At 42.0% G+C, this 13,354-nt stretch overlaps 1 pseudogene; it reads right to left on the bottom strand.

The window, feature by feature from the left end:
- Positions 1-2,166: 2,166 nt before the first annotated feature.
- On the bottom strand, positions 2,167-13,164 carry LOC136486358 (putative disease resistance protein RGA3; annotated as a pseudogene).
- Between the last annotated feature and the right edge of the window lie 190 nt (positions 13,165-13,354).

The following is a 13,354-nucleotide window of genomic DNA, read 5'->3' as shown; positions in this document are numbered from 1 at the left end:
CGCGGACGTGTCATCGTGGCCAGAGTCATCCGGTGAGCCGTTGCCCTTGCTTGTTGTCCCTACAGCTTCGTCTTGATGCTATGGTGCTTAATCCATTCTTGCTTGGTCGTTTTGCTCACTGCAGTCGCCGGTTCACCGTCGTCGACGAAGTCTGCTCCGCCGTGACCGCTGTCACCGTCGACCCACGTCACCGTGGCAGCATATATATGAACATTTAGTTGGCAACCTACGTACATTTTCAGGCTCACATTTGTTTTGTAACATGACGAGTCACAACTTAATTATATGTACAAGGCTCTGTATTCTCAGGTGGTAACCTGCATCCACAGTAACACAGATTCGAATAAAAAAACTAATTCACATCACATCGCATTCTAGTCACCATGAATTTATTTGCAGTGTCCAACATCTGACTGCATCACGACGACCCGCAGCGTAGTAATCGCTTCTTCTTCGGGCGAAGCGATGATAGCTCCAGCCTCCAAGGCTGCTTTTTGTCCATGCGGCACTCCACCTGCAGGCGAGGTTTTTTATGCATTCTATAATCGATAGTGCTAGAGACGTATGTAGTAATAATAATAGTCTTGGAGTAGCATGCATACTTTATTGTTACTCCCTCTGTTGTTCCACGATGAATTCCCTTCAAACTTGCTCCACTTTGTCCAATAACACCTCCTCTGTTTCATCTCTAGTCAAATACATAAAGCAGCAGTGTTGTGTTAATTTGCCTGAAGCGCCGGCAGAGGGGCTGATGTTTGTCTTGAAGCTGAAAGGATCTATCGTGTACTTCACGTACCACTTCCTTCGAATGTTGTTGTCGTTATCATCTGCATATGCGTTGACCTGCTTGATATGGCTAAACTTGTCCCACTCAGGGCTAGATTTCCCTTTAGCTATGGAAGCAAGCAGCGAGGCGGCGCAGAGTAGAAGCAAATCCCTTGGGTTTACGTCCTTCAAGTATCCAGGGAGTGTTTCCATGTCGTAGTCCTCCAGTTCGAGTCTATGAAGTGCAGGCAAACCCTCTAGTATCTGCAACTCTTGGCACTTTACGATCACGAGGTCCTGCAATTTTGGCAGATTGCTAATCCTCTCCAGGCTAGGACATCTACTCACCACAATTTTCAAACCAGAACCAAAGTTCTCCACAGCGCTTGGGTGCTCATGATGGTGTGGTAGTAAGAACTCTGGCCCAACATGCTTGATGGCTGGGGCACTTATAATTTGTTGCGTTGTTCGTTTTTCTCCATTTTCGTTCTTGGCTACAATCTGAATTTCTCAGAGTTTGGGTCGATCCCAAGCGATGATTTCTTGAGGATAGATTCGTAGCAAGTTGAATTCCATCTTTGTAAATTTTTGGAACTAATGATGGAGATTTGGGTCGTTTTTCTTTTGATTTTCTGGTCGCTCTTTCTCCCTGTTCGTGCCTAGCAGAGGCACTGCTTTTCCTGTTCGTCTTTTGCGTGTGGGGAGACGAGCAACTGAGCACCAGCACCGTGCTCACCAGGCCCGAGCCGGTGCTCGCCCAGGTGGCCATCCTCTCGTCGGTCTCCTCCCTGTCTCTACTTCCTTCGGTGCTTGCATCTGGCCGGCGGCGAGCTGACCCACCGCTGGCTGTTCCTCTCTCCATCTCCGCTCGGTACGTGCAACCCAGTGACGTGCGGTAGCTGTTTCACTCCGTTCGTGCGGTTTTTCTGTCGGTTCTGTTCGGCTGTCGGTGTACACCGCCTCCTGATCGTGCGGTGCACCGCTCGGCTGTGTCTGGTGCCTGTCAAAAGTGCCGGCCCAATTTCCAGTCTGGCAGGTTCGAATTTCCAGCCCTGTTTTTTTTTGTTTCATCCGTGGTTTGCGCGTTTGTGCTCGGATTTAAGTTCCATCTTTTGCGTTGGTTTTCCATCGATTCAAGGAACTTATCTAAGTATTCTCGTCACCAGTTGGCATGGATATTTTAGATTTGGGAATTTCTTTTGGTTTGCTTGTTTGGCGGTGATTTGGGGACAGCGGCCAAATATTTCGAGAGAAATTTTACGGCTCCCGGTCACCGTTTTCGGTCCTTTATATTGCTACTAATTTAAATATCTGAAAAATAAAAGGAGCCTCGTTAGGAAGCTGCATTCTGATGGCACTGGCAGCATATATATGAACATTTAGTTGGCAACCTACGGCCATTTTCATGCTCACAATGAATCCGCAAGCCGGAATAAGCTGTATCATAACATTTGTTTTGTAACATGACGACTCACAACTTAATTATATGTACAAGGCTCTGTATTCTCAGGTGGTAACCTGCATCCACAGTAACACAGATTCGAATAAAAAAATTAATTCACATCACATCGCATTCTAGTAACCATGAATTTATTTGCAGTGTCCAACATCTGACTGCCTCACGACGACCCGCAGCGTGGTAATCGGCTCCATTGCTGCTTCTTCGGCCGAAGCGATGATAGCTCCAGCCTCCAAGGCTGCTTTTTGTCCATGCGGCACTCCACCTGCAGGCGAGGTCTTTTATGCATTCTATAATCGATAGTGCTAGAGACGTATGTAGTAATAATAATAGTCTTGGAGTAGCATGCATACTTTATTGTTACTCCCTCTGTTGTTCCACGATGAATTCCCTTCAAACTTGCTCCACTTTGTCCAATAACACCTCCTCTGTTTCATCCCCTGAAACGGACCGTCTAGTCAAGTAACCAGATATTCCAATAGCAAGAAAGGTGCTCAGTATATGCAACATATAAAGCAGCAGTGTTGTGTTAATTTACCTGAAGCGTCGGCAGAGGGGCTGATGTTTGTCTTGAAGCTGAAAGGATCTATCGTGTACTTCACGTACCACTTCCTTTGAATGTTGTTGTCGTTATCAGCTGCATATGCCTTGACCTGCTTGATATGGCTGAACTTGTCCCACTCAGGGCTATGGAAGTGAGCAACAGGACATCACAGTCTAGATCCAAATGCCTTGGCTTTACGTCCTGCAAATATCCAGGGAGTGTTTCCATGTCGTAGTCCTCCAGCCAGAGTTTCTGAAGTGCAGGCAAACCCTCTAGCACCTTCAACTTTGGGCACGAGCTGATTTTAAGGTTCTGCAAATTTGGTAGGTTACTGATCCTCTGTAGTCCATGACATCTACTCACCACAATTTTCAAACTAGAACCAAAGTTCTCCACAGCGCTTGGGTGCTCATGATGGTGTGGTAGTAAGAACTCTGGCCCAACACGCTTGATGCCTGGGGCACTTCTAATCAGTAGGAACTCCAAGCTGGGGAGCTGCCACAAGCCATCAGGTAGCTCTGTGCAATAAGGCAAGTCTTCCATGAATAGAATCCTCAAGCTTCCAAGGCACACAATTGCTGTCAATGTCATCCACCGTGGAAGTCGTTGACCAATGTACCCTTTGATTGTAAGATTTTCTAAGCAAGGCGGAGGGCAGAGCTCATCAAACACCTTCTCGATGTGTTGCTGCTCTTCCTGTTTCACCAACCGGTGAGCACCTCCACTACTACTAGTGCACTGTAAGTACAGATAGCTGAGGCACACCTTTTCACCAAGCCTGGCTTTTATAGCAAATGAGGAAGAAGATACATTCTCCAGGCCATGTATATGAAGACGCGTGAGCCGGTTAAGTGGTCCTAATTCTTCCAAACTACACCAATCACCCTCCACATGGGCTGGAAACCCCTTTAATATCCTCAAATTAGTTAGGCTGCCGAAACCCCTGGGTATATTGTTTATACCTGAGTATAAAAGGCTTAGATACCTCAGCTGCCGTAACTTTCCAATGCCACCAGGAAGCTTCACCATTCTTCTACAATTACAAAGCTCAATGCACTGCAAGAATTGCATCATGTCTATTTTTTCTGGCAGCCTAGATGTGTCAGTGCCAGCTAGGCACAAATACCTCAAGTGTTTGAGTTGGACCAAAGATTCAGACAATGCATCAAAATTTCCATCTTCTATATGTAGGGTCCGCAAACAAGGAAAGGATGACAGTGAATCACCTGGGTTGATCTTTATTTCCCCAACTAAAATAAGTGTTTGCAGTGATATATGTGCTTGTAGAGAACTCCACTCTAGCTCGTTTGACTCTGATTCTTTGGATTTTAGTGATAACCGAATAACATTTTGTGGGTTAATGTTATTGGTATGGCCAGGCTCAGTTTTGTGAGCTATCAATGCTTCATCTCTAGTCAAATACTGAGCGAACGAGCGAACAACATCATGCATATTGCAAACTGTCTGGTCTATGTACCCTTGAGCAGGCTCTAGAAGGTTCCTAGCTATTAACTGGTCATAGTACTCTTTTCCTAACACTTCCAAATCCTGTGAGTTACCATGAACAAATCCTTCACTAATCCACATGGCAACAATACGGTCATACCAGAACACCGTGTTCTTTGGGAGGAGGGCGTAGTGCAGAAAGCAAGACTTCAACTCAGGGTGCAGATCTTGATAGCTCAGGTATACTGCATAGTTTAGCTCTTCTGGCATTTGAGATACTGACCATGTAGAATCATTTAGGACATTTTTCCAGTCGCTTCGCCTTATGTTTCTCTGGCGGAGAAGGCCTCCTATTACTTTGACTGCGAGAGGCAAACCATCACATTTTGCTATAATCGACGTTCCAATGTCCTTCAATGCATCAACCTTTGGTTCATCATTGTTTTCATTTCCAACCACCTGCAAAGCAACTTAAGCTTGTTAATTGAATGGAATATGTAGATATAAATACACTTGGTCATAATCGGAAGCAAAATCAAGTGCTAAAAAACGATACGGTGTGCAGAGGCAAAATTCACATGCGACGTTCTAAGCGTATGACCGTGACTGTGTACAAGAATAGTGTTCTCATCAGTCACTATCATTGCCAACTCTCGTCTACCTGATGTTTATAGTCACTCCAGTATTTATCGTATCTTTTATTTATTTTTTTCTTATTTTATTAAAAAAGGTTGTACAGTACGCCAGACTACTTCTCACTGCCAAGTACTGATAGAGATAAGTGATAAAAAAGCACAAAATGTACGCCAGATTACTGCATCTTCATTGCCAGTAACCGACAATGACAGTATTTAAACTCAAGATATCAACATTCTCCAGAGCATCTATACCAGCAGAGCTATACAACACTTGTGACTATACAACTGATGCTATTCTTTTAACTACACAATTTTGAATCTTATATTGCATATTTGATACTCTAAATGATCTCAAATGAAAAGGTTGTTAGCTGCAAAGTTGTAGATCGATCTCATCGACTACTAACTCTACTATTGACTTTGTCTCCATTCGACATCATTAACCATCTCAAATCCCATTGGTGAACTTACATAGAATATTTTGATATGTAAACCATCTTAAATTAAAAAGTTGTTAACTACAAAGTTTTAAATCTTTTTGAACGTATAAAGCTTATCTTATCAAACATCATATGAAAAAGTTATTACTTTTTCGTAAAATAGCCTATCACTGCTGGTTATAGCCACAAACCGGCCATGACGGGTGGTCCTTCACTGCATGTTCGTGGCTATAACCAGCAGTGATAGTACACTGCCTGTCACTATCACTTGTAGCCACGATTCGTTCATGAAAGTTCGATTCGTTTGTGAAAGTTCATCTATCACTGTCAGTTGTACTATCACTGCCGGTTCCAAAGCAACCAGCAATGATGGTCCGACAATGATGGCATGTGTTTGCGGTAGTGCTAGGTCCTATGCTACCCACTAGCCTATTAATAATGGTATGAACTATCATGTCAGCCTGCACTATGGCACTTAAGGCCATGTTTGGATGTTGTAGTATTAAGAGACGTAGTATTAGGAAACAATGATTTTAGAACCTATAGTTGTGGTAAACCATGATTTAGCAACAAAGAGTTCTAGATATGAGTTTATAAAACTCTAAAGAGACTACAAATTTAGCAAAACTCTGGTTTTCAAAACCATAAAATTTGTTGCATCAAAACACTTCATACAACTCTAATAAAATCAAAGTATTTCATAAAAGCATGGTACTTTTCTAAAACTCCAAAAATACATCTGCATCCAAACAGGGCCTAAGATTTTGAACTTGCTACATTCGAAAATTGTATATGTAGTAGAAGTATTATTTTTATAAAAATATAGAATAATCAAAATTAAATTACTAGTGTCGATATGACATAGTATTTGAGTCAAATTTTATAAAATTATTTGAAATAAAAACTTATAAACTTTTTTGTCATGCCATAGTAATGTAATTTAAAATAAATTATCAGTGTCATTTATATGTGGTTTGTTAAGTAACAGTTTAGCACTTGATGATCTATTAACTAAAAATATCCTAATGTATGTATGTTTGATTGGTCGATATATTAACCCAACTTTATGTTAATAACCGAAATGTATAGCATGGATCATGGAGGATGCAAACTATACAGCCACGATGTTGTCAGAAATTGGTCCTGCTATCGGCCAGGTTGAAGGTGAAAGAAGGAACCAGAGAAACCAGAGGATTTATTTTAACGAACATCTGTCCCTGCTGATGGTTCAGTAATTAACTAATCGGTCCTAATACAAGCCTACATGAAGCTAGTCCTCGTTTGAAACCCAAAGATTGGGTATATGATCCTAGAAAATAAATTCGTCCCTTTGTGACATTTGGTTTATTTTTTTATTCCAATTTGACACTATATGTTCAATTTCGTTGCAACTTATCATGAGATTATTCATAAAAGGACCAAACACCCCTGGTAGAAAAACGAATGGACGGAAGTCAATTATTAGGATCCAACTGGAAAGGTTATTAAAGTCTGCACATCTTGACCTGAAGAAGCTACGTTTTTCTCCCTTATTCATACTCTCTTGGATGCAGATAAGCCTAATGTGATATCCCTTGTATCCTTAGCTTTTTAACCATTCTAGAGATGAGACAAGTGAGGCAAGTTACATGGACAATTACTCAAGTGTCTATGGTAAAACCTGTCAATCAGAATATATGCCAAAGGCCCCGTGAGTACTTTTCCTAACTTTTTACGCCATGTTCAGAATTGAACTTTAAATCATTGATTTTATTTTAACATGTTTACAGGATCTAGTAAAATTATAATAGTTTGAAAAGGTTGTTAGAGAAAAGGATAAAAATTACATATGTTATATGTTATTTTAATGTCTAACTCGGTGAGATATTTAAAAAGTTACACTCCTATCACCTAATAATAGGACTTCTGAAAATTTAGAACAAAATAAATTAGGCAACAAGAGAAAGCCTAACATTCCCATCATTAAACAGTAATGTCCAGTCCTGATTGGCTTTAATAGTACAGGCTATAAATTGCTGATTCTTTATCAGACCGTGGAGGATGGGACTTGGTCTTGGAGATATTAAACCTAAGCACCAGACGCCCTTTGCAACGAAAGGATACATTAGAGTAAAAGTTTAGAAATCTTAATCTCATGAACATCTAAAGAGTTGTGGCTCTCAAAAAAATCTATAGAGTTGCGACCACAAGTATTAGTAACAATGTAATAATGCTTGTACATGAGCTCTTACGAAACTTCACAAGCACCTACAGTCATTTGTGTAATGTAAGATTTTTTTTAAAAAAAATATTACTACATGTTACTAACTTTATTATTGTTTGTAGTTTACGCTTATTCCTTTTAGGCTTTTATTTCGCCTGTTCTTTATCATGCTCTGTGTTCATGATTCTTTAATGACATTTCACTACTATAGAAATGGATTTCGCCAACACTATTTTGATTCTATTAGAAACATCCGTAAAAATATATCACCTCCGGTAATTGAACCGTTGATAAAAATGGCTTTCACCACCATTTGTGGCAGTGAAAACCGGTTTTGAGTATATAGCCGGTCAGAAACCCTAGCCCATTCTCACTCCCTCACCGACACCCCACCTACTGACCACCTCTCTCTCCCTTACTCGAGCACTTCCTTCCGCCCCCTCTCTCCCTCACCAGCACTCCCTCCGGGTCCCCTCTCTATCCCATTGTAGTACCGCGGCCCGAATATCAGATCTGCCATCGGCGCGGGCGCAGACACCACCCATGGCCCTCAGCAGCATGGCGGACGCCGCCCAACATAGAGATGGATCACGATGTCACAATCCTGGCCGCTAGGGGCAGCTAGCGTAGACCATCATGGACGACTGCAGGCACACATGACACGTGTATTTTTTAATTATGTTTATTCAACTTTCAATATCGGTTTCAATGTGGCGGTGATGAAGGTGAGCATCACCGTCGAATCGCAAAACCAGTGGTGATGGTGGTTTTCAAGCAAGCGGTGATAATGTTTGTGTAGTAGTGTTTTGAAAGTGCTTTACAGACCCTAGATTTCTAATATTAATGCTAAAACAAATAACTATTTTGTACAACCATGCGCATAAGGGCATCTTCAGTGTAAATTTTCTTTCTGTGGTTTCTAAGAGTGCCACATCATTTTATAGGTTTAGGTTGATGAATAAAATGATTCCTCTCAAGACACAATTTTATAAATAGATAGTAAAGCAAATGTGAAGAAAATGTGCAAGATTACCGACATCTGAATAAATAGTGTAGCAAATGCACATGCATGAATGTGTAACAAAATAAAGCTATAAATTAACTTATACGAACCTGCTTCTTGAGCAAAGACCAGGCATCTTCTTGCTCTAATTTGTTGACATGGTGGTAGGGCACCTCCGCCATCATGCCTTTGGCGACCATGTCATGTCTTGTGGTAACGAGGACACAACTACCTTGAGCTAGGACGCTTAATAATGGAGTTTTGAGGACACCCTCCCATGCATGGTGGTCCCAGACATCATCCATCACCAATAAAGTCTTGCAGTCCTTCAAGGCTTCCTCCTTCAAGGCTTCCTTAAGGGTTCGCTCTAGTGTGTCCTTTGTGTTTTTTGGTGCTTGATGGTTTCCTTCTGCTCCAGTGATTGCTCTCTCTAGTAGTTCAACATCGTTAGATTCTTGATTGACACTCAACCATATTCTCTTTTGAAACTCTTGTTTGATGGAGTCATGATTAAAGATCTTCTTGGCAAGGGTGGTTTTGCCAATCCCTCCTACTCCCACAATAGCATAAACCATAACATTTTTGTGTTTATGTACATTTTTGTCCTTCTTCGTGAGCAAATCCACAAGATTTCTTGTGTCCTCCTCAATCTTCTCACCAACCACATCTAACTCATCCCCCCCTGTTGTCTCACGCCTAGCGCGAAGGGAGGATTCTACCTTTTTGTGTTGTTATCCTCATAAGATGCAAGGTTAATGAAGTTGAAGGTTTTGCTACGCTTCTCAATGTCATCTAGCCTCTCATTAAGACTTTTTATGCGATTACCGATGTCATGAGCATGGAGAGGATTCCTCATACAAAAGAGCAAGGGATTGAAGCAGCCCATATCACAGCTTCGACCCCGTTCCATCGCCTTGAGCTGGCACAAATCAAGGATGTTGGTAGCATCATACATGGCAATCCTAAGCTCTCTCACCCATGATTTCACACTCTGGTCGCTGATGTTCCTCTCGTCAGCATCGGCGAGGAACCTCTTAAGGTCCCCAAGCTTCATCCCCATCTTTTTTATCTCATCGGGAACACCTAAGAGCAGACGCACCTCTTCTTTAGCCATCTCCAACAACATGTCTTGGAGGTAGGATGCTAAAGCATCCAGTACCACCACCATTTTTGCTGCTTCGGTATCTACAAAATCGAAATTAGATAAAAAAAATTACCTGTTTCGTTTTAAAGGAAAGGTAATCTTGATGGTTAAAGTACCGAGGCCCCTATAACCTTGGCACTATTATTCAAAAGGGAACACTGCAGCAGTAGATAGGTACTAGAATAATCACATTTAAATGATAACTGAGTACTTTTGGTACCAGATCTGGCTCATAGTAGCAAGCTAAAATGATAACGGAGTTAATAAATTAATGAGTAGCTAGCAGACGAGAATATGATGAAGTTTGATCTATGGATGATGTTGAAATATTATATACTTGGGCACCTAAAAATCAAAAGCAGCTACACCAATCTCAAGCCGTCACCCTTGTGTGAGTATATTTGTGAGTGGAAGAAGAGTATAATATCTCCAACAAAAACTAGAAGGAAAGAAAGAAAGAAAGCGGATGAAAATAAAAATAGAGAGGGCTGGGAAAGACTAGGCGTATACACCTTGATTTGCAGCGGGGAAAAGAGAATTAATGCTGTGTGTGTCCTTCGGTTCCGGCGTCAAGGAAACGGACCTGTTGAGCGATGGCTGGAACTGGAAGTACGTAACGTTTGACCAAGTGCCGGCGTGGTTTGCCTAGCAGGTGCACGGTTGGAGATGCCTGGATCTGGCCTCTGGCTCAGTGTGGTGTGGGCTACTGCTCTGCTTGACGGACGCTGGCGGAGGTGGGAGTAGGTGGTGTCTGAAGGGCTGAGGGCCGATAGCGAGGATTGCGGCTAGCCGGCAACGGAGGCGTGAGCTAGGAGACGTGAGGTGTGCCTGCGGGGGCTACGCTGGGGCTGCTTTAGTTGGTGAACGAAGGCAACTTTATTTATTGTTGGGCATGGCCACCTAGTTAACTGAGCTGGTAGTGGCAGATAATTTTTTTTTGTTTTACTCTGAACAGCTTCAAATATAAACACACACACACAACCACAAGGTAGAGGAGAATGTTTATATATAGGGATTTTTGTCCACAATAAAAGGAAGTTTGTAGCACACCATGATTTTGTGTTTTGTGTCTCCAGCACACCCAAGCAAATAAAATGACTAGCTAGCCCACGGGCCCACTCTCCATTCCCTTTGCATGCGTTTTATTTCTCCGTACCTAATCTCCTTTTCCCCCTCTGGTGGCCAACAATCATGTTGTTGGCTTCGACTAGGCACACTAGATCTCTCCTTTGCCGCTGAGCAGTAATACAGATGCCACCGCCCAGCAACAACAAGGGGCCACCCAGGCCCATCAGCGAAGTGCAATGAGTTTTTTTTTGTTTGTACCAAAGCGAGACTCTAGAAGTTTCTAGCTCCGTCGCTGGCTACTGCAATTTGTCCATCATCAACTTCTAGCGCTTGAAATCCCTACCTCTGGCTTCGCGTATTTTTCCCCTAACCACTCCACATGTAAGATGTTTGTGTTTTTTTAGACCATAAGACGTTTGTGTTCTTTTGGGATATTCGTCCTCTCCATGTTATGTTATATGGTTTTAAAATGAGTATTTGGGATATGAAATGAATTCAAATGAAAAATTGTCAACTACAAAGTTTTATAACTTTCCGAGTTCTACAACTTTGCTTTTGGTCATTTCTCCATTCGAGGTCATTTAAAGAATTTCAATTTCAGATGTGAGGAAATTCAACCGTAATTTTCCTTGGACAGATGATTTCAAATGAAAAAGTTGTCATCTACAAATGTGCACAACTTTTCAAGATCTACAACTTTTGTTTTGGGATTTTCCCCATTCGAATTTTGAATTTGAGAAATTAAACATAATTTTTGTTGAATAGATTTCAAATGAAAACGTTGTCAACTACAAAGTTGCATAGCTCTTCGAGATCTACAACTTTTATTTTGGTCGCTTCTCCATCCGATATCCTTAACTACAACTACACACCCACTTGTGACTATAGAACATATGGACTCCTTTGATATTAACTCTATAAAATCTTGTGGTGTATATTTAGACATTCAAATGATCTCAAATAAAAAAAAGTTTGTACTAAAAAGTTGTAGATCTTGTCGAGTATTACAACTTTGGTATAGTCTTCATCAAACATCATATGAGAAAGTTACTAAGTTCAAATGACCGCCGAATCAAGCCATGAACCAATAGTGATAGTATCAGTGGTGCTTTTAGCCAAAAATCGCAGTGATGACCCAATATTATTGCCGGTTCATGGCTCAAACTGGCAGTGATATCATTGCCGGTTTTAGCCACAAACATGGTCCAATGTGAAAATGTGTCAAAGGGAAGAGAGTGTCAAGGGCAATATGGTCCTTTGACTGGGCATGGTGTGTCATGGACAAAACTAATGTTTTCGCAACGTGTTTGTGACTAATTCATTGAGTACAATGCGCTGTGCGCAAATCCACTCTTTTCTTAGTGACCTGGGGACAAAAATCCCTATAAATATCAACTGATGAAGCAACCACACCAGAAGGGACACAGAGATGGGGACAACATGGAACTTTTGTATAACTGGAAACCACGACGATATATATAGAACAGATGGTTGCAATCAACTCTGAAATTACGAATAGCTTATGATCGGCCCTTTATATCTAAAAAAAATGATCGGTGGCTGGTCCAATGCGACCTCTAGGGACTAGTTAAGATTATTAATTTTTTTTAAAAAGAAACAGATCGACAAGTGCTGAATATGGAGTGCTTACTATTACAGAACAAGATGATCGACGAGCTCGCTCGCTGGCAGCTGTCACCTGGCACCGATCGGACCTGTGCGCCCTGAGAATAGATCGACAGAGGGGATGATTGGATCAACAGATGAAGCAGATGAATGAAGCAAACCAGAACGGAAGAGAGGAAGGGGGCGACATACAATTTTTGTATAACTGGAAACCACGATGATGGGTATCTTCGCCGAACAAATACGGAAGAAGTTAAAAGATGGGGTTTGAACCAAAACGAATGGCTGCAATCAGCTCTGCAAATAAGAATAGCTTATTCGTCAGTGGTTCGTTCAATGCGATCTCTAGGAAGGGTCAATATTTGAAATAAAAGAAAAAGAAACAGCTCGAGGAGAAGTGCAATCAATATTGGGTGCTTACTGCTTACACAGTTACCGATCAAGACCACGATGATGGGTATCTTCGCCAAACAAAAAATGAAAGTTGGGTTTGAATCACAACGAATGGATGCAATCAACTCTGCAAAAACGAATGGCTTATTATTCGTCAGTGGTTGGTTGGCTGAATACGACCTGTAAGGGAGGGTCATTCTTTTTCATTATTTCAAATAAAAGCAAAACAGACAGATCGAGCAGAAGTGCTTACAGTTACCGAGCAGGACTGCAAGACGATCGACGAGTTCGCAAGCTCGCAGCTGGCTCCTTCCGATCCGAGGCTCTCGCGCCCGGATACGAGAGTGGACGGATCGATCAGCACAACAGTGATGTGTGTGACATGAATGAATGAATGAATGAGAGAGACGCGTAGAAGCAGAGGAGGCATGCATGCTTTATACACACACTGCCTACGACGGAGGGGAGAGGACGCTTGTATCCACCTGGAAGCAAGTAAGGGATACATTTTCTGACGGGTCACGAGACACGAGGGCCCGGGTCGCCCAGGAAGGAATGTATCCAGAGAAGGCCCACTCCATCAAGATGTCCTTTCCAGCACACATCACAAACGACAAGGCCCGCA

The sequence above is a fragment of the Miscanthus floridulus genome, chromosome 10, assembly GCF_019320115.1.
Source record: "Miscanthus floridulus cultivar M001 chromosome 10, ASM1932011v1, whole genome shotgun sequence".
Lineage (NCBI taxonomy): Eukaryota > Viridiplantae > Streptophyta > Magnoliopsida > Poales > Poaceae > Miscanthus > Miscanthus floridulus.
This window is presented reverse-complemented; position numbering and strand designations above follow the sequence as displayed.